The sequence below is a fragment of the Pseudochaenichthys georgianus genome, chromosome 14 (assembly GCF_902827115.2).
Source record: "Pseudochaenichthys georgianus chromosome 14, fPseGeo1.2, whole genome shotgun sequence".
NCBI lineage: Eukaryota > Metazoa > Chordata > Actinopteri > Perciformes > Channichthyidae > Pseudochaenichthys > Pseudochaenichthys georgianus.
In genome coordinates, this window is record NC_047516.1 from 16,247,887 (window position 1) to 16,275,334 (window position 27,448).

The following is a 27,448-nucleotide window of genomic DNA, read 5'->3' on the forward strand; positions in this document are numbered from 1 at the left end:
ACTTGTCTCACTGAGCTGACAGTTGCGTTGGCACACATACATTTTGCCTGCAGGCCATTGTCAAGTCTACAGTCAAAACAATTAGAGGCTGATGTTGCTGTTTTGTGTTGCTGCGCGTTTATATGCATTGATGATAGCCTTGCCGGAAGATAACAACATATGACAAAATGTTTATACGGGTCGTGAATCACCAAATGGCGGGGTAATTGAGTGCTTAGATTGCTCCAAATGTGTGCATTCAGTACCGTCCAGGGGCAGTGGACAGATCTGACCGATTAGGCAGAGGTACACAACATGGGGAATGTGGTTCTCTGTGTGGATATATGATATTAGAGAACTAAATCATCTTGGGATTTAACGACTGGAATGGAACTCATAATATAATCAATTAGGGTTTTTAATGAAAGTCAGAGAGTAGAAGAGGATGAAACGCATCGCCACACACACAGCGAGCGTCCGTGCGATGGTCATGCATATCAATGACCTTTGCAACCGCTCCTCCTGCCTAATCTCAAGGTCACTACAGACTCCTTCTTTCTTCTGCCGTTTCCTGAGCTCAGTGTGGTTTGCCTGCTGAATTCTATTTTATCATTAAGTTGCACAACCATTTTCTGGAACAAGCAACGTTCACAGGCGTGTTTAAATGCGTTAAAATAATTACAGAGGGGCTGTAATGTTTTACATATATATAAAACGCTGAATTCTCGCAAACAATAGGAAATAAACATTTAATGAGCAGGAGATGTTTTGATGCTAACAAACCCCAAGTGCTTCAAATTGTACTTTCCGGAGCATGAAATGGCATTTCCCCCGTGGCCCTGTGGCGTGCTATTCCAACTTTCTTTCGAAACAAAGCTTTATCCCACATTTATCATAATGTACAAACATACAATTATAATTGCTTTAACTAGATCATGGCGCAAGATAATGGAACCAGCCATAACAAAGAAAACATTACCCTTCACAACTTGAGAGTGTTCTAACAAAGTAAGAGACACAAACCATAAGGCCAGCACAGCGAAATGACATGGTTTATGACTCATACTACTTGCTGCGGCAGTAAAGTGGCTGCTGAATTGTTGGTAAATATGGCGCACTAATTGGCTTATGAATCACCTCGCTTCACCTTGACACACACACACACACACACACCCCCCCCACACACACACACACACACACACACACACACACACACACACACACACACACACACACACACACACACACACACACACACACACACACACACACACACACACACACACACACACACACACACACACACACACACACACACACACACACACACACACACACACACACACACACACACACACACACACACAGCTGGAAAGTCCTTTGTGAACCGTGTGCCAAGGCTACTCCCTATCAGGAGCCCTGCGGAGGCCTCAGATGCAGGCTCACCTAGCAACATGGCTTGTTATGTATGTACTGTGAGTTTGTGTGTGTGAGAACGTTTTCGGCTAAATGGGATACAAATGTGTGTGATCACAGAGCAACAACACAAGGATCATAAGGATTTTGTGAGGGTGTGTGTGTGTGTGTGTGTGTGTGTGTGTGTGTGTGTGTGTGTGTGTGTGTGTGTGTGTGTGTGAGCCTCAGGAATCGTTAGTGTAAATGTTAGGAGCATCCTTGTTTGCTGCGCTGAAGTGCATCAGCCACAATAACTCATGTTAACACTGGCGTGTCTGATCTTATAATGTGATTTTAAATAAGATAAGCCTTCATTGATCCCTAGAGGGGAATTGTGGGTTGTTGCCACAGCACAACAACAGAAATAAATACAGATAAATATAGACAGTACGAATAAAAATAGAAGCTAAACGAGAGCAATTAAAGACAACATGTGAGGTGTCATGCGATAAGTAGCAGCACATTTCAGCCAAATATATAACATAATTAGTAATGACATTTAGGTCGTGTCTGTTAATATTATTACATGTCACTTGTTAGACGCTTTTATCCAAAGCGACTTACATACATTCAGTACTGTGGACAATCCCCACAGGAGCACATTTGGGGTGAAGTGTCTCGCCCAGGGACACAACGACATGCTGACTGCAGTGGGACTCGAACTTGCTATCCCCTGATTCGAAGTCCAGCACACTAGCCACTGAGCCACAGCCTCCGGTAGATATAACATTCTAATCTAGTACACATTTAATAACACAGTATAACATAGTATAATACAAAAGGGGGATATAAGAGGATAGGTTGGGGCTGGTGGGGGAAGTGTGGGATGCATTGAGTTGTACAAATCCAGCAGTGGCAGTTGGCATTTTAAGATATAAACTGAAAATGTCAGTGAAATGAGAAGATGGATATGAATCTCATGTCTTTGCTTAAAGGCCCTGTCACACTGTCCCGAAATTGACACCCGATGGACACGATAAAGGAAATGTTCAAATTCGGCTGTGATCGTAGCAACATCGGGCCATTCGTAAGCCATCGTATGACCGCCGGTGGAGTTTCTCAGGCTCCGGCAGCAACTTCGTGAGCGGCAACTTCGTAAGGCACTCGTGAGGGCATCTTGTCAAATCGTGTCATCTTCGTGTTATCATCGGTGCATTCACATTCACTCTGATCGGGGTGAATGCCCGATGGCACCGAGGATAACAACATGCCCTCACGATGGCCTTACGAAGGGCAAAATTGACACACGAATTCAACACGAAAATGAACCTTCGCAAGGTCCTTCGGCAATTTTTTGGCATGCCAAAGATTTTGCCTCCGCTCACGAAGTTGCTGCCGGAGCCTGAGAAACTCCGCCAGCGGTCATACGATGGCTTAAGATGCCCTCACGAATGGCCCGATGTTGCTACGATCACAGCCGAATTTGAACATTTCCTTTATCGTGTGTCCATCGGGTTGTTTTATTGCACAACAAAATCATGTAAATATATTATGTAAATAACCCAATTTGTGTTCTGTGAAACTAAAAAGGATATAATATATTATTTTGAAGGACAGTTGACAGGAAATTGTTGTTGTTATGGAAACAACATTACGGAGAAAACGTAATATTTTCTACATATAAAGACGGAGAAAGTAAAGAACAAAGTCTGAAGATATCAGTACAGTATCATAGTACTGTAACATAATTGTTTTTGGTACTTTCATTGCAGTTGTATGTCTTAAATGTAATGTAAATGTTGCCTTCGTGTGTGGTTCGGGGCCATCTTCGTGCGAAATTCACAATTCCATATTCGTGTGTCCATCGGGTGTCAATTTCGGGACAGTGTGACAGGGCCTTAAAGCACAGAGCTAGAGTAGTGGAGCTTAGCATCTAAGCTGAAGAGAGGGGAAACATCTAACCTCCGTCCAAGGAACAACATATGCCTAAAAGCTCTAAAGCTTAGAAAAAAACTTTAGTAGCCTGCTAAATCTGTACATGCATAGAAATGTCAACATGTTTGCTTGCATGGGGAGTAAAATGTTTGCGCAGCTCATCCATCCGGCTATAACGCAGGTTGCCAGATGGAGAGCACTTTAGTCTCCGTGCAGGCACATTGATAACCTCTCAAGTTCTCTACTACAAGACTAAACCCAGGCTTTGTTTATCAAGAAAAATACCCAAGATGCAACTCCTCCTGAAAGCACAAGCTGTTTTCTCTTTACATTTCTCACCATGCAGCAGAGGTGTTGCAATGCTCAATTGTTCCCTTGGTTCATAAAGTCTACAGCTAGCCTTATTCTGAATAATACATATTTATAAATATTTCCATCCTGTTCAGAAAGCAATGAAGTGAACTTCCTCAAAATATTGTAATATTGCTTTAAACTAAAGCTTTTAATATCAACTAACTGACACAAAGCCCCAAGTCCCATGTAACACCTCACAGCACGTTATCGAACAGATTTACAAAGAGAAGCAGAAACTCAAACCTGTGTCTAACCTCCATGACTCCCATGCAGGATTTATCTCCTCCATCCCCCCTCTCCCCTCAAATCTCCTCTCCTCCCATGTCTTCTCCTCTGTAGCTGGTTCACTCTGTACCTGTTGAATAATTGATAGCTGTTTTGGTTTCGATAAGGCGTTTGGGTCTACAGCTCTCAGCAGTATGGGCTGCTTTCCTCACGGCAGATCACATAGCTCAGTCCATCCTTTCTCTCCCGTCTCTCCTCCCCTTCCTCGCTCTGCATCCCTCATGTTTTTATCTCATCTTCTCCTAGTCCACATTATTCTGACATATGCCACTCACTATCTATGTTACCTGTTTGCATGCATGTACAATGTAGTGAATTATTCCAGGTTATATTCTAGATAATCTCTTCATATCCATCTTCTCCGAGGGCGGTGGTGGCGAAGTCGATAGGGACTTGGCTTGGCAACTGGAAGTGCCACCGAGGTGTCCCTCAGCAAGGCACCGCTCCCCGGGCGCCGTTCAAAATGGCAGCACACTGCTCCTAACACTAGGATGAGTCAAATGCAGAGAAACAATTTTCCCCACGAGGGATTAATAAAAGTCCATCTTATCTACTTTTGACCAACAGCCCTGCAAACATAAATACAAATATTTATTTCTTGATATAAAAAAATCGTAGAGACTGAAATATAAGTAAAAAGGATAAGGTATACTTATAAAAAACAACATCTGCAATGCAACAATTATATCCCTGTTGGATACTTTTAACCTTTTACATTCTTAACTCAAGGGCATTATCTTGGGACTGTCCTCGAGACAAAATGACTGCATCACTTGTCTGTTCATATGCCAAAGGCTCCTGGCTCCTGTATTGGCCTTCAAATTCACTGATCTTTTACACGATTCAGGCTTCATTGAACATATGTTGTTACACAAAAACAATACGGCCCTACCAACATAGCCCCTTGCATTTTTCTTTTTAAAGCAGAGCTGTTTTTGATCTTAATGTCAACTTTTGTGGCCTATTTGTAAGCTTACTGGCAAGAAGCTCTAGTGGCCTTACAAACTGTTTTCTATCAGAAATCCTTTGTTTTGCATGTGTGGCTTTGTGGTAGCAGTGCAACACATTTTAGGGAGGAGGTAAGGTTGTTTGGCAGCGTCAAAGTGTGACTTTGACACAGGAGACTGCTTATCATTTCCTAACAAGCGGTTCTTATTATAAACAGGTTGTTTTTGTCCCTCGCCGTGTCTTAACTATTGTGGTGGCAGATGTTTATTGAAGTGATCTGGATTGCAATGACAATGATGTTGTCCCGTTAGTGGCGTCACATCGGGGAATGCAAACATGGGTCTTTGTGAAAGGCAACGCTTTTGTCTAATGTTGTTATGAATTCTGAATCTAGCAGTGTTATCTTTGACTGACGGAACTGCATTTTGGGGAGGACTTTCCCTCCATGGAGTTGTTATCATCATTCTTTTGCATTCAAAACTCTGATCCCTGTTCCTTCTTTTCTACAGTTTACAAACTCAAATGATCCATTCACATTGAGCAGTGTCTGTACATCAGTTACTTTATAGTTAAATAAATTGTCCATGTATTGTATATGTTGTTTTGTCTACACCCCTGCAAGAATTTGCAATGGGAACACTTTGATTATCCTAAAATGCATTGCTGTATTAATATGCATGTACAAAAACTGCCCTACAACCTTCCTTCTTTATTTGTTTTGCCTTGGCCTCTCAGGCTTTTTGTCTCTCTCTCCAGATCTGTGCAGTAAAGTGTTTAGAGCCCTGTACTGGCTGTTACCCAGCATGTGGGGAATTAAGGGGATGGGTTAAAGAAGGAGAAGGGTTCATCTAACTCAGGACAACAAGTCAATTCTTCCTGATTTACCACATAAATCCCCACCCGTCCTGCTGTGTTCCTACACACACGTGTGAGTGTGTCTGCACATCCAGGATTGCTAAAACAGACATGCTTTAAAAAAAAACATTTTCTCTCTCTCTCTCTCTGCTGCAGTACAGACAGACAGGAGCTTACATAACTACATCACTGCATTAACGAGCCCATCTGCCTCTGACTGGTGATTTATCTTAGAGTTAGAGCTCTGTTAAAATGATACGCACTTATAAAAGTGCACAAGATATGAGACTGTATACCTGAACTGTCCCACATCTGTATTGATTAAAAAGAGATATACCCCTCAACAAATTATGGATAAATTCACCAGATTTGTAGTTTAACTGCTTTTTAAAAATGTTACATTATAATCCAGACAAAATCTGTTACCATACAATCAGTTGCCAGTTTATAGTTACAGCTATTGCAATCCTTCAATAAATGTTACCTTTTTAAATGTTACACAATGATTTGGAATATTTAGTGTGTTAAAGATGGACAAAATAAAAGTAACATCTTTCAGTACAACCCATAGACTGACGCACAAAAGATAGCTGCTAAAATGTGAGGCAAAAACATCATGATGGCCCCCTGGTGGCACATGTTCCAAACAAACAAAGGTTTATAATAAGTGTTTTTTGTCCTTTTAAGTTATTCCTATCAAGCTGGTAAATGTTCAAATGTTGATTTCTCTGTTTGTTAGTTAGTCTGGCTCGTTGACGCCACGGCCAGCTGGTCACTGCTGGCATACTCTGGCTCCAAATGACGTCAACATCTTAAGATGGCAGCTCGGTGTCAGAGATACTTTAGCTTCACTTTATATATATAGATATTGGGCGGAAGTGGAGAGACGTCTTTCATCTATATATACACAGTATGTGTTTCAATACAATACAATTCAACTTTACCTACAAAACAATTTCAATTCAAATTAAGATATTTACCTTCATGAAGGCAGAATTAATTGCAGGACTGTTTTATAAACTGTTCAGTTAAAAGTAGGCGTACCTAACTGTCAATTGTATATTATTAGGTAAAAATGAATGCAATTGAATAAAATAAAAACGTCTATCTATCAAACTCATTGGAGCAAAGACAAACAAATTGTCTTTGGAAAAAGACATAGCAAACAGTCTAACAATTGGAATAAATGTACACATTCTCACACACACACACACACACACACACACACACACACACACGCACGCACGCACGCACGCACGCACGCACGCACGCACGCACGCACGCACGCACGCACACACACACACACACACACACACACACACACACACACACACACACACACACACACACACACAAAATGGAGCTCGTCCTGTTAATTTTTTTTCTGATGCTAAATCCAAGTCTTGACAAAATTCCTAAATTAGACGGAGAACAAATAGGGAAAATGCCAAAAATGACTTCACATTGGAAAGCCCACGCATAGGTGCATCGGCACACCAGACGAAGACAATGACGCATGAAATGGCTGAAATTAGAAGATTCTACTTTGTGGCGGACCGTATTTGATGCATGCTTCAGAGTGACGACAGGAAGTAAAGATGGAGTGATGTGAGAGAACAGGAGATGAAGGACGTGTGAGAAAGTGTTGTTTGTCTGCTGCCACAGCTTGTTTGTGTCTTCAGTCTGAGTCTCATTATAACATGAAGCCATTTGTGTGTGTGAACAAGCACTGTGTGTGTGTGTGTGTGCGTGTTAGTGTCACACTTCATCTTACATGAATGATGCTCAGCTGGGGAGACTAGATGAATCCCATGACGTTCTTTTAATGGATTTAATGTGGAGGTTTATGGAACAGAACTGAAAAAGTAATCAGACAAACTTTTTCAGGGCTAAAAAAAGTCAGAAATGTGTACTCAATCGAATATTTAAATAAATTAGCAACATTATCATACATCGCTGCACAAAACCCGCAGCTATTTTTATGACATTACATTTATATTTCAGGCAGCTCTGATGCTCTTCCCCAGAATGAGTGAGTCAGAATACTTTGGACGGGCTTTTATATAATTAGTTTTAAGCTCCTTTTTTTCTTGCCCTTCTGAATTAATGCCTGGAAGTGCTATTTTTGTAGCTGGGTAATAAAATACATAAAATGGAGTAGCCTATACAGGATAATGTTAATGGAAATGATCTGTACACGATGGGCTCACGGGTATTGGCTGCAATAATCCATAGTGAGTTTTCCTTTTATGTTGCGAACCTTGATTTTATGTCGGTAATCATTCAAGTGGTGGAACGTGGCTGGGAATGAAACATCTCCTTTATGGCATGTTAACAATTGTACAGTACATTGCCCCTTGAAATATGGAGGGATTATGAAAGGTTGATATCATAAGAACGTTCTCCCAGAGCTACACTAGGTGCTGAGAGGGACAACATTAAATATAGTGAGCTATAAATAAAAGTGTCGCGCTGGTATAGCCTTTGTTGATAGAGATGGTTTATGGAGGTGCTGCTGCCACATGTAAGTGGTGTTTATGGGAGACGTGTCCCTGCAGCATCTGTGTGGGCACCGGTAATGTTGAGGGTTAGGGTCTGTTAGAGGATGATTACTACAACGCACGGACCAACGTGGGGTTGATCGCAGTGGAAGTGAATATAACAGCGGCTGAGAGCGAGGCCGGGTGAAGACATCCACTGTGCACCCTCTAAACTCCCTCTCCCCCTTTAACCAATATGGCATTCATCTTCTTAAGCTGTCAGCATGACCTAAAACTGATGATGCACAAGTGCGCAGCGAAGAGGGGAACATCTCCCACCGAGCAGACAACAGCTTGTGACTAATAGTGAGTTTAGCGCAGCTCACCAAGTTCATAACTGAGTTGTAGCACCCTCACCTTCGCACAATTCAATTACTGCCTCGAGAAAGGTGCTTACCTCAGATGTTTCTGCTCACTCATAAGTCAGTGCATCCACCCCGATGTATGTGACCTGCCTCTGAACCAGGACGCTCCATCGACTTTTGAGTTTCTTTCCAGATGTGCATTGACTGGCTCATACGTTAATGCCGTCAGCACAACACAGGGCGATGCCGTGGTGATGCAGGTGCGGGCTAATGGAAGGTGTTAATGCAGAGGCAGTGTGAAGCTAAAGGTGTGACACTGCGAGGATGTGTGAAATAGAGAACATGTGATGAAAGGTGGGAGGGGTTTGCTGGAACAAAAACATGAAAAAAAAAGTTCACCTTTGCTTCCACCTGTTATTGAGGGATATAATGAGTTAAGTAATAATCACAACACCGCAGATGCCTGCCTAATAAGACAGTCAATCCCAAAAAAGCCTGTATGACCAGCGATGTTGTTATGATTACTGCAGTGCTACTGCCCCAATGGATCTGGCTACACTGCAGCACAGCTGTCATGAAGATGAGCTGCCTGCCCGACACCAGCTGTGCCAGCCCAACCATCACTTAATCACTCTGGGAGGGAAGGGGGGACGGAGGGGGAGGGAGCATGAGTTAGGAGGTTAAAAAAAGAAACAGCGAGTGGTGAGGGCGAAGAAGTTAAGAAAAACCGAGTTGAAGGGAAACTGCAGAAAGGTCCCATTAGGCACAACATGTGTGGGGACTGGAGTAAGTGATGATAGGGATGCAGATGGTTAAATGTAGAAAAAAAACATAAGAGGTGTGAGAAGAGAAAGAGTGGAGCAGGAAGTGAACCACAGAAGCTCCTGATGAGGGTGAGGTAAAAGGTTGGTGTTTGGGGAAGAGTGATTGCAGAGGTTTGTAAAAGAAGGTTGGGGGCCGAGGTGAAGGCAAACGGCCTAACAATGTCAAATGAGGAGAGTATATAGGGCGCAGCCATGATGGAGGACACAATGATGCCAAACATTTTCAGTTCAGGTCAGTTTCTTAGCCAGGCAGATCAATGCCGTTGCAATCAGTCAGTAATAGCAACACTGGTATGCAACCACACAAAATGTAATACACCATGTTTAGCCAATAATAGCTTCCTCTAGACTTTTAACACCTGCATTTTACAGCAGGCCTTGAGGCAGTTAACATCTGTTAATGAACTAGACCAAATTCTATTACACCGAGGATGAATCAGACAACCTTTTAAACACAACAAACATCATTTTACACCTGTCTCTTTACTTGATCTACTTATCCATCAATCTATCATACCCTTCTTTTGCCTTTTTCTCTCTCTCCCTTTTCTCTGAATACATGTGACTAACGGCATTTCAGGCGACTCTTGGAAAATCATCCATCCCCAGAGCGGATTTGTGCTGCACCATTCAAGATGTAGGGCAAACAGGATGAGTACATTTGTCTATATTTCAAAGACAGGTTGTGCTTTATCTTCACCCTGACTAGCGAAGAATCCACGCTGAAGGGAGGATCACTGATACGTGAATATTTGATTGCCAGATTGTTAAAGTGGGTGTTTTGCCCTAACCCAATCCGTCAGCGGCCATTGATCTGAGCACATGCTGGAAAGGTTTGTATTGAGCAGAATCAGCTACTCTCACATTCATTGACTCGGAACTTGGAAAAACTAATTAATGGGACAACTGAGAGGAAATGCAGTAGTGCTTCAAAGCCCCGGTTAATTTATTTACATGTTAAGTTATTACCTGAGGCCAAAAGGGCTAAACAAAAAATTGATTTAAAAATACAGCCTTTTTATGTCCAAAACGACTTCTATGTTGTTGTTGTGTCTGTTTTAGCAAGATGTTGTTCTTTTGAAAGGAGGTTTATGCAAAAGCAAAAACAAATGAAACATGAAAAGAGTCCTGTATCCTATCATGAGTGTAAAAAAACCACACATTTAAACCGTTATGAATATGACACTAATACAGAGTGTCAGGGTTCCCGCCTATACATCTCAGGATGTTTTCTGGTCTGCATTTCCCTCTGCCTCCTCTACCTACCGTCTCTTCCCATCTGTCTCTGCTGCTAGTCTTGGGGACCTTACACGCTCCATTCGGCAACAGATCAAGACAAGCTACATCTTCTCCAAATGTCACTTCACAAGCATTTCCCCAGACTTATTTACGAAAGAGGTTTTTCATGTAGTCACGTGTGAATGTGTGCTGCTGGTTGTGCAACGTGTGGGAGTTGAGACTGAACCTAAAGGCACCATTTTCTTCTGTCTGGATCCGCCGGTGTGATAACCAGCTATGTCCCATGCGTATGTCATGTGTGTGCTAAATAGATTACATATGTTTCCATTGTGAGAGGAGAAGTAGGACAGGCTGTTAATAAAGTGTTCTTAAAATGGTGGAGTCAGAGAAGGAGGGACTTAGTTCCTCCTTCATCCTTCTGAGATGTACCATAAAGAGGGTAATAGCATGTAATCCACTTCTTCAATCCTATTGCTGCTAGTTGTTGGACGCTAGTTTGGAGTTGTAATGACACCAAGGAGGCTTCAGCAAAGGAGGACACATTGGATTAAATGTGAGGAAAACATACACAAATTATAAGCACACCCAAACTCCGTTGAGCCTAATTTTATTTCCTTGATTTACACCTCCATCATAGGCCATACATCCACATTTCCGCTTCATACCACAATCTGTCCGTGTTAACCCACGAGTCCCCTGTGGTCCAGGGATGACTGAGCACAGGTTTACCTTAAAGAGTTAGCATAGTAATACCTCCTGGAATAGGAGTCAGTCATCCAGGCCAGAGCGAGTTAAGCCCTCGCTCTCCTCACATCAAAGGGGACGGGCCGCCACAGCCATGTCCCTGGGAGAGAGAGAGAGGATGGAGGGGGGAGACAGGGGGAGGGGGGGGATGTCATATATTCCCTTTATCACAGGGAATGTAATGGTTCAGACCTGTGATTCTGAGAGGAGTTCTATGGGCTCACCAAAGATGGGCAGCTTCAATTCAAAACCAGAGCTGTCTCATCACTTCCCCAAGGTGTGTGTGTTGAACACGTTTGCGTGTGTGTTTGTGAGTTTCGGCCCATTTGGGCCCACCTTACTTTTCTTTACGCATATTTTATCATCCTGACAGCTTCTTGTTTATCAATCCTGCTTTGTACAAGCAGATTGAAGCATCGTGCTGCCTCCCACTAAGATATTTCTAATTGAATGCTTTACCTCAAGATGGAAACAAAACTATTAAATCGATACATTTTGGGGGATACATTTGTTTCTCTTGCAATTAGCCAATTTTAATACCATCATTCTTCGAAAACGTAAAAAATTCACTTGTAGTGTTGTATGGGTGGATTAGCAGCGTTACGTTTGCATGCGGTTGTTTTTATAGCCTGATGGGGATATTATCACCGGATGACGGGGGCGTCATGAATGTTGGAGTAAACGCTCCAGTTACGTTGCATTAGTCAAACATGTTCTCTAGAGATTATTAATATTCACTTTTAATTAGGAAATGTTCTCACTACACAATAAGCCTCTTATCTGACTGTGAGCATCAGTTTATTTCTAAATGAGCCACTGATATCCAAAGCACTAGCATATGCGTGCCCACAAAATGTGTGTGAGTGCTCACAAGCACACACACCCCAGCACATAATGCGACCACTTCGATAAAGATTTGTATTTCATGATATCAATGTTAAAGCCCTGAAAACCTATTTTCTCAATCAGCTTACTTTAGTAAATCCTACATGAACGTTGTGTTATTTCATGACAGATTACTTTATGAGTTTTTGTTCTGTTTCCACGCTAGGTTTAAAGTGCCGTTTGCTTATGTTGACAACCTGTCAATCAAACCTGATAAAAACAGTTTTTTTTCACAGTACTGATGGATGTTATTGGGAAATATAGAAGATTTGAATTTGAGTTTTTAGGGGATAATATAAATTTTTGGAAAATGGAACAAATACATTTTATTCAGATCCTGAATATGAAGATTTTTGAACATGTGCAATATGTTTACTGTCTTAGAAAAATGACATTGATCTTCTTTAAAGAGACAAGGAGATAAGGTCCTTGTCCATAACTTGAACATGTGATCTCATACACATGAATAACGTGACTTATCCTTGCGGTCATCGTGGTTTATTTCCACTTCAGCTGTTTCAAATCACAAGTCAATAGCACATGTTTAAATATGTTACCACATCATTTGATTAACACAAGCTTTGACGATGCACATTGCGTCACCAATAACAACAACTTTCACAGATGCATGACCTTTCCTCGATGAAGTAATGTCTCATTGCAGTTTTTTCAAACAAAACTCAACTTAATGAAGTTTCGGTTTATGAACAAGAGCTTCCTACTACAGCTGCCATTTTAACCAAGATTCAACAAGGTAAAATAAGGTTGTAAATGAGGCACAGCTTTTTTAAATTGTAGTTTTAAAGCATGAACACACCATGCTGTATCAAAATGCAGCAACAGATGTAAAAAGAAATGTAAAGTTTATGTTTGTATGTGTTATCAACACTGCAAACCATAACTGAACCTTGTATTGACAGGATGCCAAGCACTGTAGTTTAATAAGACGGCAAGAATAAGAAAAATAGCAAAAGTCCAAGGAAATATATCTTCAACAGTCTTGTTTATCTGATCAGCACTCCAAAACCACAGATATTCGGTTTAGAGCGATATAAGGGATATACAAACAGAGGCTCCTTATTGGAGGAGAGGTCATTTTGTGGCATTTATCCCAGAAAAATGATTTGAATGATAAACTGTGATGTTGATGTTTCTGATGGCCCACGTGAGCTTATTACATTAAACCCACTCAAATAGTTTCACCTTTGCTTACTTGTACAGCTGGTGATGCTTAAATAAAGGCTATTCTACCATAATGGTAATTGCTAAGTACTCAGTGTAAGAGCGTCACCATCGTAAATATTAAATGCACTCTGTTTATAGAACAGGCTGAACCCAAAAATGTTCTGCAATATTTTGAGTCTCTCAACTTGCAAACACTCCATCAATCTCAGCTGCAGTGCTGGCCCTATTGAATAAAGTTAATTGTACTTTGTTCATTTACTGTGTCACCGTTGTATCTGGGATACACCAGTCCATTCTCCTTCATCTACAAAGATACCAGAGAGGCACAAAGCCTGTCTACCGAGTGGCATTATGCATTATGGACAGGCTAATTAGGAATAGGAGACAGGAGTCCGGATAGAGACGAGACGCAGAGGCAAAATACTGAAATATGGGAAGACAACTACTCAGAGAGACTATGCATGAAGTCATATTGATGGTGTTGAATAAAAGAAGTGATGGAAAAAGAATACGTAGAATGGAGAAAAAAAGAAAGTGACTCAAGCCAACAGAAAGAGATCGATGCAGATGAGCATCGTGAAAGTCTGGAGTGTATTGGAGCAGAAAGTGAGTTTTTGCAGTGATATAAAGATCAGTCTGATAACTATCACTCATCCGGAAGATAGAGGGATGGTAGAGTGGAATAGACGCTGCTGGTTTAGAATATATAAGCACAGCTGTCGCCTACAGCTAAAGCAGAACGATTATAGCTTAACTCTGTAACATCTGCTGCACCCGAACCAGGGGGAGCAGACGCTGGAATACACCGTAGAGAGAATACTAAAAGACAAAGGTTGGAGCAGGGCAGAGGGTTCTTTAAACCATGTCACAGTGTCTATCCTATAATGCGCCACCTCTTCCTGTGACCTCTGGCGTTGTCCCACTTTTTAGAGGTGGAAACCAAGGCAGCAAGAGGCGGGAGAAAGAGGGTGAAATGTGTTAAACATTGACAGCTGGAGATGGATTTTGCACCAAAGCAACAAGGGCCGGCACACATGCATGTCTTGTATGAAAACAGTGGTTTGGCCTCATTAGGAGGTTGTTTGGGTAGAAAAGGGCAATGCTACCGTGAGAAGGAGGATCAAGAGGGAGCTAAGAGGAAGCTTGAAGTACAGCGGGGATTGAAGTCAGATTGAAGGCTAGTCTCTGCAAAGACTGCGTGAGAAGCACATCAAACAAATGCAAGGAATACAAAGTTAATGGGCTCACTCGTATGTGCAGGGTCATTCATATAGCCTTGGCTGAAGAAAACCTTTTAGATGAGCGGGAAAGCAATAGTGAAAGGAAATAATTTCATGTATTAATCAGGGTTATGTTTCCCATAAAGAATACATATAATAGCTACTTTGAATGCATCAATGAAACAGCACAGGTTGAAGTCTAAAATTCAACATCATTAGAAAAGTGTTGGGTTGACTATAACCCCCGCCTAATTGTTCCTACTGAGAGTGGGGCTTAAGGAGAGGATGAGTGGTCAAAGAAATCTAAAAGGTTTATCCCCACGAGACCATGAATGTTTGACTTTAGCCCACTTGCCAACAGTTTTTGGAGCTCTCCGACAAAATCTCTGGATCAGAGGCAAGTCCTAACTTGAACCGTATGTGTGATCTGTTCAAAGACGCAAGCTGAGAGGTGCCTGAAAGGGTGTGCTATGTGCAATTGCAACACCGCCCAGAGTTGTTGTTGCACCTGAAGACAACATGCTGGAACGTGGAAAAAAGTATTTTGTGTGAACATATAATAAAACAGTTTGACTGCCTGTGTGGAAGTACGTCATTGTGTGTATCTCCTTTTTTCATGACCAACCATGTTGTCATGAGATGATGTGACTGGTCAGTAATGTAGTGTTGAATCCTTCAACAATCAGTACAGCAATCTGAAGATCTTTAAACTCTTTACTCTATGACCATTTAATTCTGGGGAACACGTGGATGAGAATACTGTACAGAAACAAATAATGCTCCTCATATCATTTTTAATCCATTTTAGTAGTCCAAGTGAGAACTTATTTCTAATTAATTATTTTTGGGTCAGAAATGATTTTTTAAATAGTTAAACACATTTATTTTAATAAGCAAAAGATATATATGCCGTTAGACTTTAAGGTGAGTCACATTGTTATTTTACTGCACATAGGTTAATTTTTTGTTACTAAATTAGACTCATAATGACATTTCATATTGACATGGCTTTGACAGGTGCAACATTTTAAAACAATTTGCTACACAATTTCATAATAAGCCAGCTAAAAATTGGGATTTTCTTTAAAAAAAAATTGTGAACTTTACCCAAAGTAAAATTTCAAGCAGTATTTATTGATCAATGGCACTCCCCTCCATACCTAAATCTCAAGAGGCGACAACTGCTGATCCCTAAAAGGCTGATACAACAAATTATCCTATTTTCCACATCTACCTGTCAGGCACTTCTGTTCAAACATAGTCTTTCCTGTCATACCCTCCCCTGCGGGGATGAGTACCCCATTGGCTTGTACCTATTCTCTCTTGGTGGGCAGCGGCTGCAAAGCAATGCCCCGCCAATCAGGAGCAAGGCGGCCGCGCCCCAGCCGATGTAGAGCGAGGCCCCAATCTCCATATTCTGTGCGCTGACCAGGAGGGGGTTGTAGAAATCACGGATGACGACGCTGGCTGTCCAGGAGACGGGGATGAGGACCAGAAGGCCACCCAGGACAAAGAAGATTCCAGAGATGATCATCACTTTGGCCTTGGCTCCCTCGTCTTCGATGCAGTTGGTGCACTTGGCGCCGACGATGGAGATCAAGACCCCAAGAATCAAGTATGATGGCGATGCTCATCATGGCCCGGGAGGCCTGCAGCTCCTGAGCCAGGGCCAGCATGGAGTCGTACATCTTGCACTGCATCTGGCCCGTGCTCTGGGTCACACAGTTCATCCACAGGCCCTCCATGATGGTCTGAGCGGTGATGATGTTGGCACCGATGAAAGCCGTCACCCTCCACATTGGCAGAGCGCATGTCACTATTGCTAAGATAAAACCAAAGACTCCAAGGGCAGGAGTCCCCCGGTGATGATGTCAACTGAAGGCAGTCTTCACACATTTAAAACATATAATGGAGGAGGTGAGCTGGAGGCAGGTGGGAGAAGAGGGATGTGATGTTGGGAGGGTGTGTCTAAGGTTGGTGGGGGTTGGTCCCTGGTAAAATGGCAACCTCATCTCAAGGGAAGGAGAAGTTCTGTTTAAAATATTCACAAAAAAACAATTGCTATAGTTCCTTAAACATAAATACAGAGTTACATCATACATGCCATGGCTAACCGTGCTTGAGAACAAAGAGGTAGCTTCAGGCTGCTTAGAGAGCTTGTTGTGCAAGCATAGGAACACAAACACACACACAATGGTGAAAAAACACACTCAGGCTATAGACTTACTGTCTCATACTATTGAGCTTTGTTACTTCCTGGTTCTGGTCGTGTGGGTTTCTTAAACAGTGAGGATTCGGTGTTAGGAAAACAATCCCAAAAGCTCTCCATGGAAACCGGTATAACTGTAACCAGAGCTAATAGGACCAGAGGGAAAACACAATAGGCCGATTCTCTGACACCTTGAGCATACAGACAGCATGATCTTCACAGTATCGGTTAAACCTGTTAAAGAGCCTGTGACAGCATCCCAACAACTGTTGTGCAATGAAATATTGGGCTACTAGTCATCTCGAACAGTCAGTTTAAAAAAGAAAAAGCGATACCGTTCCGTTAAATATCAATAATTTCGAACATCGTGGGGAAATTCCTTCGACTCATTTTGAAGTTTTGGGGGAAGCCGGAAGTGACGTCAATGCGGGAACGCTTCTCTGTGCGGCGAGAGAGCCAAACACGGACAAAGTGTGTTGTCATGCGTAGAACTGGTGAATTACTGAGTTTAGGCACGTTAATAACGTTTTAATGAAGTTGACTACAGTATATTCATATTTGTCAGTGCTTTCATGTCAATTCGGCGAACATAAACATAAATGATCGTGGTGAAGATGAGGATTAAATTAGGATTAAAAATCGGTAGTGAGAGCTGCTGGATTTCCTCCCGTAGGATGTGATATAAAAACAAATAACATATGATACATTAAATGATCGTGAGAATGATGATTAAAAATCGTTTGTTTGTGCCGGTCTGCATTTCCTGATGAGAAAACAAACTGATGCTTTTTGTAGTTGTAGTACAACATGGATTAAACGTGTGGTTTTTTTACCACAATGTTGGGGAAATTAATGGATAAAATGCACGGATTATTATTATTATTATTATTCCCACTCCGATCAGGACACTAGGTCCACCGTTTCCCCGCAGCGAGGTTCCCCCCGTTGACAGTTTACGTGGGCTCGGTGCAGTGGCGGACTGGCCATCGGGACGAATCCCGATGGGTCGGTACCGAAGTGGGCCGGTCCGATAAGTCACTAGCACATCCCCCATAGGCGGCGCGTGAGGCTCAGGTTTGGGAAGGCTAAATAACTTTTTTTACCTGACGCTGCCCGCCTCCGGCGTCTATAGAAAAGAGATCAACTCAGTGTGCGGAGTTTAAATCTCTCAAGTCATATTACAGGATAAAGGAAATACAGTTTGAACTGCCGTATGCAGAGGAGACGCCGACGTGTCGCACTTATCATTCATATCAGATCATCGATCATATAATATCATAATATATCATATATTTTCTTATCTGAGTCAGCTTCTCCAGCCGTATCTGGCCGTGCAACACTTACAGTGTCACATACTGTATGCAGAAGTATTATTTTAAGCAACACATTATGTTGACGAAACACTCGAGTCAAATGTAATTAAAGTCAGATCCACTCGTGTCTTAGACGTGAACGCGTTCTCAGCTGGAGAGAGAAACCCTGGCTTGATTTACCGAGTTCATAACCAGCGTCGTAGGACCGCTTAGCGAGATCTCGTTTGTTAGTTTGTTGTTGTTAGTTTGTTTGTTACTCAAACCAAACATATTCAGGGTATGTTGAACTGGCTTCGTAGTACAGGGCACAGGTGGCTAGCAGCGCTAATGTCAAAGACACAGACATTATACATTATATTTGTATTTTACCAGGATGCAGTGACACAATTATTTACATATTTACATTTACTATCTACAGCACCCGCCGCCCCTGACATCCCCCACTCCCCCCGTTGACAATTTACTAGCGGTACCGAAGTGGGCCGGTCGAGAGTCCCGGGATGATTTTTAGTCCCATTCCACCACTGGCTACATGACCGTATGATCGCCCATATTGACGCACCTCATTCCTAAACTTCTAACAGATACAACATAAACCGATCCTTCAGCCTCATATGAGCTCTCAGACACGTTCAACATTAACCTGTCATCGCTGTCTGAGCTTGCTGCTGTGTGCGCCGTCGTGCGTTTGCATGCAGATGCTGGGATCCTGGACGGTGCAGCTGGAGCGCTGTGCCCGCAATGACGTCACACATCATTTGGCGGGACTTGAAGAATCCCCGAGAAGATCCAGAAAATGGTCAACATTGAAGGGCAGATTAATGGTTATCAAAGTACAAATATCCAAAATCAGTTCAGTAACGGTTTTCAAGGGGACAATATTTACTCAAATTGATGGGTTTGGATAATGGGGAAACTCGTGTCACAGGCTCTTTAAGCCCCAAGCTTGTTTTTTCGAGAGGGGTCTGCCTGCAGACCTCCACTCTCAGGACAGTTCCGGTGCAGACCTCCACTCTCAGGACACCTCCATTGTCAGTACAGGAAGTGACGATTCTGACGTGTGCTAGCTAATAGTGATGCTAATGATAGCTAATTCCTAATAGTAGTATGTGTGTCGTTTGTACAGTGCTACTTATATGTTATGTAAAGCCTGCATACTTATATGTGTTTTATTTCTGTATTGTTACAGTTTTACAAAGTAAAAGAAGAACAGTAAAGTCAAGAAAGAAAACCTTGCATCTTTATTGGAGGACTTTTAAATGTTAGCTAACTGTCTAGCTACGCATAGGGATACACGCTGTAAGGGCAGAACAGTTCAATCAATCTAAGTGATGAAAAGTGATACTGATATTAACTACAATACAAGGTGTCCCTATATATATATATATATACGCGGCGGAGGTGGGGAGGTTCCAGCTGGGAACCTCCACCCCGCTGCGGGACCCGTGGGACCCCTGGACGGTGCGTCTTGGTCACGCTTCATATCGGCCAGCCTGGGAAGGAAGAGACACGCAGAGTGGGGGAAGTCCCCCACCCCAACGCAGCATACCCTCCATAAGAGTCGAACCCGCAGTTCGGAGGAACCAACCGCCAGAGCACCGGCACTAGGCCGGGCTGGCGCGGAGGCCCTCCGACAGTGGGTCGCGTTCGCCATTCGATCAGTGAGAGGAGAGGAGAAAAATGCAATACAAATTGTCAAAATCCGTTAATATATGGATGGGGGGGGTGGACACAGGCCGTGGGGGGACACCCGAGACCGGGCAATGTCCCCGGTAGAAACCGGGTGAAATAGCCACAAAAAAAAATAATAATAATAAAACCGGAGAAAATAGGAGGGAAAGTGAAAAAAAGTGTCCGAAAATAGGCACTCGTGAGGCGGGCAGAGTCCCCTGTTAACTCCCGTTACATTCCTCCATGGTGTCATTTGAGCGAAAAACTTTTACGAGAACCAGGCTGGGGGGGTCAAAAGGGCTCATCACCTCCGTGATGAATCTCCATTGTGATTTGAAAAATTCCATCAAACGAGTCCTTCGGTGGGCGGGAAAAAAAACGTGTTCGTCAGAATCGTCACTTCCTGTACTGACAGTGGAGGTGTCCTGAGAGTGGAGGTCTGCAGGCAGGCTCCCATGGTTTTTTCAGGTCTCAGGCTCGAAAAGGACATTCCCAGAACAAATGACTAAATCTTCATTTCTAAAAAGGGGTAAATTAATAATCTTTTTTCTCAAAGGAAGCAATGATAAACCTGTGAGTTGGATGTAGAAAAGTCAGAATCAATATAGATGTTTTTATTTTAAAGTAAATTCAGATTGAACATAGTAAAAAAATGTAAATTATGGTCCAAAAGAAACGCATTACTTACAGTGAAAACCACCCTTGAATGATGGGTTAGTAGACTAAAAGCTTTAGGAATCCAAACTATAACATAATAAATACCCTGTATCACGATTGATGCAAAACAAGTGACATTCGACCTTTTAGAGAGTTTTAGAAAAAATAACCCACTTCTGGGGTCATTTGGATGGATTTTCCATATCTCTGGAACCCATCGGTCAATTTTGATGATTGACACCTCTTTTTAACCGTTAGAGCCAATAGAACCGAGGGGAAGTTCCTGAATCCATCTAAACATGACCAATGGTGAATGAGTGATGCGTAGCCAGAATGCCCAAAACCGGAAGCTCTCACACACTCTCGTAGCCTTCACAGCAGCTATATATGAAAGCTACTCTTATTGACATAAATGTTTGAAATGATTACTGATAATCCATCATAAGTGACACAGAGACATTGGATTAACCTTCAGCAGCGTTTTTATGCGTTTCAATGCCATTGAACACAACTTTTGATCAGAAAACAGCAAAAGGTAAGACGTATTTGCCGTTTTGGCCCCGTAAAGCTAAGTTGTGTGTTGTCTTTGCTTGCCTTCGCTGCCCTGAATCTGTGGAATCTCAGCTTTCATGATATCTTGTTTGTGCAGATACGATTAAATATACAATATTTGTACCGTGAGTTATGTGCTAAGTGCGTTAGCAATCTTTCGCTTAGTGCTAATTCAGACGCTTGGTGTTAGAGCTGTGTTTTGTTTCGGTAAAAATGTTCATATCGTCAGGTAGCTGAGTTTCTTCCCGTTAAGTGGGTATGACACATTCATAGTTTGTTAAATGTTAAGAAGCCCTCAGACGTTGTTTCTTGAAAGATGTTGCTCCCGGGCTTAACAGGTTAAAAGGTCAAGAAATGGGAACTTGGCTTCAAATATGTATTTAGTTCAGTGTTGATATTTTAGCCTGGAGGTACTTCAACCCCTAACCCCAAACCCACAAGGGAAAAGTCCAAATATAAGAATGTATTTTCTGGGGTGCAAGAATGTAACCAGTACATGTCATGTCATTATGGTTTGTTTTTGATATATGGTCTCTTGTGTAGTTGACAGTTTGACCTGTGAAGCTAAATAACATTGTGTGAGATTGCAAAAGACACCCTTTGTCTGGGCAAATAAACAGGAAATGTACGGGAAATAGATTTAGTCATGTACCAAGTTGACAATTTGACCTGAGGGAAACACTAGATTTCAAACTATCCCTCCTCTAGGTTTGACATTTCTTTTGTACAAGTGGACATGTTTGCCCTGTGGTGGCACTACAGGAAAGAGACTATTTAATAAACTAATATCAGGATGATTCTCCTAGGGGCTATCAGCAATACATTACAAGTCAAGTAACTGTTTAGATACCTAGTCATGAATTTCATTAAGTAGCAAAAATCTGTATTATTATTATTATTATTATTATTATATTATCCACATAAGAATTCAAGTCAATAGGATTACTAGTTAGGAAAATATGTTATGGCTTGGTCTTGGTGGGGCAGATGAATTTACACCTCCATCCTTTAACAGGATTAACAAATAACAAACAAGTGCTGACGATTCATCAGTAACACAGTATCAAAGTGTAATGCAGTCATATTACACACATACTGTAAGGATGTTATTCAACTTCTGCTTTAACTACTTGAAAGTTAATTAGATGCAATATAAAACAAGCAATATGTTACTGTGAGACTTTCCTTTGTGCCGATTTCTGAAATAGGCTGTTAGGTTGTGGTGTTACGACTTCCACACCTACAAACTTTCACACACACACATACATCCCAGATGGGCAGGAAAAATAGATGCACACATACTGTAACAGGTTTCAGCTTAACCTTGATTTGGTTTGCTACGTGAAGGAAATAAATCAGCAAACGTGGAATAATATATTTTTAGAAGAACAACGCTTTGTTATTTAAACCCCTGTTGGTTAACATTCCTCTTAATGTAGCCGTTTGTATTCATGTTAAAGTATACAGTACTATGGTATAGTGATCGCATAGTGTTTGTCATAACTTGGCTATTAGACCATTGTGCAGATCATAATACTTTTACTATGAGCACAGTGAGATCAAATTCAAGTCTAGTAATCTTTGTCACAGACACTAAGTAGACCGCAAATTAAAAAGCACAGCGAGAGAAGAGAGTAAAAAAAGAATTTGGAGCAGAATTGATGAGGTGTAAAAAGAAAATGGGGCTGCAGTGGCTTTGATGTTTTTCGCACAGCATCCCTGACAGCTATGCTGCATTGGGACTAACACTTTTTCTCATAATTTAATCCATGAATGTGGAGAGTCTACCTAGTTAACATGGAGGAAAACAGAAAATAACCATACAGGAGCGAGCAGTGGTTAGTCTAAAGTGTGATTGAGTCCGAGTGACTGCAGAGGTGACTCACATACTGTATTCCATCTGTGTACTCATACCTAAATAGTTTTCAGAGTAAGGTAGTGTAGCATTACCATATTTGTTTACATCATTGTATCAGACAGTTGGCGGCAGACATACGGTATAAAGCAGCTCGCCAACAGTATTCCTTTCCCAGGTGGATTTAATATAACAACAATTATTCTGTTCTTTCTGTATGTCCTTATCACAGTTATATTATATTTTATTATAATGTTATGTTCATTGTGAAGCACTTTGGCAAACCCTCTGTTTTTAAACTGTGCTATACAAATAAAGTGGATTGGATTGGATTGGAGTTAACCTGCATTGTTCCTTTTAAAAGTATCATAAAGGCACACATATTCTCAAGAGCGCACACACACAAGTAGACAGAAGAATGAAAACTAAAAATGTCTCTTTCCACACACAAACACACACAGTCCTATGGAGGTCAAAGAGGACAAACGGCTGATTACAAGGAGGAGGTTTCATAACACTTTCCACTGCCAGAGTACACAGAATTAGACACACAGTCCGTGGGGCTTATGTTCTGGAATAAGGAGCGGGGTAAACACAAAACAGAATCACTCTGTTTCTTTCTGTGTACAGAAAATCAGTGTTTTGATAAAGATGTTCACCTTTACATTGAACTGTAAAGGTCTAAGAGTTACAGGTTGACAGGCTTTTTACTATAACAAATTAGCAGAGGTATAACTTGAACTAGTGATAATATATCATGAACTAACAGAATATTCAATAACAAATAGGGGTGTAACGGTATCCGTATTCGTCCCGTACCGTCACGGTTCGGGACATCTTTTTGATGGTTGGGTTGTCGAATCCTGGATTTTGCATTCATTCGTCACTTATTTTTCAGTTAATTCTTTATTTAATATATGTTTTTATTTAATTGTGACGTCCTGTCTGTATACTTGTGCTTTACAATGTATTGTTTATTTTTAAATCAAGTGCTTGAGGGTGGAATTAATAGAAACATTTTTATTTTGGGGGGTGCTTTTTATGAACAGCGCGGTTGCCACGATATGCACCCCTTGCTATCTCTAACAATAAATGTGACACATACATGAAACTTGCTTCATTTATTGGTACTAGTCCTACAACTATACCCTCCAAAGTGCTTGAGGGTGGGATTAATAGAAGCATCTTTTTTGGGGGGGTGCTTTTTGCGGCAGGCTAGGGGGTGCATTTCACGACGGGGGTGCATAATTTGACACAACACCGGCGTTGTTCGACAGCGGTGCGGTATGCTAATGGTAACACAAGCCAAACATGCTAAATCATATCAGAAGGCATCACCCAGATTTGGCAATCACCGGAGCCCGGCAAAAGACAACAGCAGTTCAACAGCTTATCCCCTTAGCCAATAGACATGAAAGCCGAGAGACCAAAATAAATAACGGAAGCTTTTGGCATATGTTTTTCAACGGCTATGCTGCGCCCTTATGCAATAGTAGACTTAGAGAACCGAGATGCTGTGGGTCATTGTGCAATCATTACCTGGGAGGAGTCATTTTTCAAGGAAAATTAGACTGAAAGATACATGGGTAAAGGTTCTACTTGAGCCCAATTTGAATACCATAAAGAAAGTATTAAAGCCAGCTCAAGCTAAATGTCAAGTTGTACATATTTCAAAACGCGAAATGTAATAACTACGGTTGCCTCCCTGTCACTGAGAATGACAAAGATCCTCAGTGAAGCACAAGCCCATGTTTCTCACTAAATTGTAAGTACAAGTTATTAAAAAGATCAGTTCAATGCAACTAATGTCGTCTTAGTGTTATTGCATGATGTTAAAATTAGTTTGCCATGAATTTAGTGATGGATTGTAAACATTTGAAATGTAGCATTTAAGTGTTTCTCAGTTACAAGGTTGTTGAATCAGACACTGATGGTGCAGCGCTGTAATGTACCTCTTTACTGTATATAGGCTTTTTGTCCCTAACAAATAGTTTTTGCGCTGATCAGGGGGTACTTGGCTGACATTTCTTTTCAAAGGGGGTACATTATTGAAAAAAGTTTGAGAACCACTGCAGTAGAGGACCTCGGCTTTTATTGATTGTGATTGAAAGTGATTGAAACACTAACTTATTAAATATTTTGTAATATTTTCAAGACATTCTTTTTAGTTTTATTGAACCTTTTTGTTTGACATCAGCCATTATAGATAATATAATATGGCCATCTGAGTGTGTGTGGTACTGTTTGCAGTTTGTTTTGAACTGTGTAATAAAGTTAATTATTCAAAATGTTAGAGTTCCTTGTTTTTAAACTGAAACTTGCACTATTGTAAAAAATAAATAAAAAACAAACCTGGAATTATGCATTTGGGACTTTTTTTTGCTTTTTCTTGTTGTACCGAACCCGTACCGAACCGTGACCCCCAAACCGAGGTACATACCGAACCATGAATACTGTGAACCGTTACACCCCTAATAACAAATGAATAGGCATGACTGTGTATTTCCAATCAATACAAAATACCCATTTGTCACTCCATTCAAGGCAGTTTGTCAATATGGGTTTTCCTTGGTATTGGCATCAATGTGACTTCAAAGGCACACTATGGAGACCTCTATTACCTTGTGTACACACACACACCCACACACACACACACACACACACACACACACACACACACACACACACACACACACACACACACACACACACACACACACACACACACACACACACACACACACACACACACACACCACACACACACACACACACACACACACACACACACACCCAATTGACATAATCCCCATTCCTGCCAATAGTTCCACATTATTTAATAATCGACAGGTGGTGCCTATATTCGGCAACACGCTGGCAAAGGCAGGAAGAAAAATTGCCCAAAAATGTTATTAGCGATGTTTTAATGAGAAAGGAAATGCATTTGTTACACCTCAAGGATATGCACAATATATTTTGGTGTGAACACTGTGTGTATGTGTGTGACGGAGGGTGTTTTCTTTTACACAGATGCTTAACTCAGCTCAACTTGTAGCCGCTGACTGAATCCTCCTTATGTAACTCTGTTTCATATTTCATACTCTTCTCTTCGAGCACCTCCGCCCGGCGTTAGAGGCTTGGTAGATATAAGGCACATAATTGTGACAGACGTTTGGATAAAAATGGAGGCAAGGGAGGAGGAAGAGGGTGGAAGCGACCGAGGCAGACAGCAGACATGGGAGTGGGCTGAAATTACTTAATGAAATACTCAGACTGCACAGACTATGGTCAAACTGCATTTAGAGAAACTTTTCATTGTCTCCCATGCCTATCCGTGATGCCACATTTAGATGTTACCACTCAGAGGAAATTATTTGAAAGGCATTTCAGCAAACTTTTCCATGACTGACTGCTTACCTAATTTGACTTGACGGCCGTTTGCCAGGTATTTAGGCGTTTTAAGTTGAACTTGTCTATGTGACGTGACGTAATGCCTGTTATCATATAAAGACACAAGCAGGAAGAGGCGTAACCTTCAAACCCTTTGCGAACATTGTTCAGCTGTCATACTCATCACAGTTTGATCCCATTTGTGGGGATCAACGCCGCGGGAACATAATATCACAATAATCTCTCTCTGTTTATAAACACAACCATCCCAGTGTTTCAATCAAATTTATTTTGTGTAAAAAGACAGAATGGACTCACATTTAATTTTAATGGAGCGACCCTGTCCAAATCAAAAGCAGCCCTTCTCCAAAACAGTAATATTGGCTATTGAATGCCTTTGTGTGAGATGCTCTCTCATCATTTCTTAGTCTTTATCGCCTGGGGGGTCACATTAAATCGTTTCCCCATATGCCTCACACAACAGACACACACACAAACACAGGCACACTCAGAACACAATCTAATCCTCCTTTATTGTTCCAATCCACATCTCCTTTCACAGGGCCGCAGGAGGAAGGCATTTATGCAAAATAACCACAGTGCACTAACATGGATACACACAGACAAGTGCAATCGCACGTATGTGTAATATATTGAGTTTATGTGTTGGAGCCAGTGAGGATATATCAGATTACTTATATTGTATCATGCTTGATCCGTCCACCAGACTCTAAACTACTTTCTGCTGGTCTACAAGTAAGCTGTCCCCTGAAGATAAATATTTTCCGTATATGATAAATACCGTGGCAACCGTCCCTGCACAGGATTTGTCAATGAAATACCAGTAGAACATGTTGAATTTTCGCCTTGAGAACTTACATGAATGCCATATCAGCCCTGATCTCTGAGGACAAATGGAGCAGTTTTGCGACTTGAGAATTGATGAATTAAATAAATAAATGCCACATTCTTTGTTGCAATCAGCCCGCTGCCACACACACACACACACACACACACACACACACACACACACACACACACACACACACACACACACACACACACACACACACACACACACACACACACACACACACACACACACACA

At 41.6% G+C, this 27,448-nt stretch overlaps 1 protein-coding gene and 1 pseudogene across 1 annotated transcript in view; one reads left to right on the forward strand and one right to left on the reverse strand.

The window, feature by feature from the left end:
• The window catches only part of LOC117458672 (reticulon-4 receptor-like 1), an 89,123-nt gene that overhangs the window by 4,151 nt on the left and 57,524 nt on the right, over positions 1 to 27,448 (forward strand). The gene's annotated exons all lie outside the window — the stretch shown is intronic.
• LOC117458673 (claudin-4-like) lies at positions 15,945 to 16,543 on the reverse strand (annotated as a pseudogene).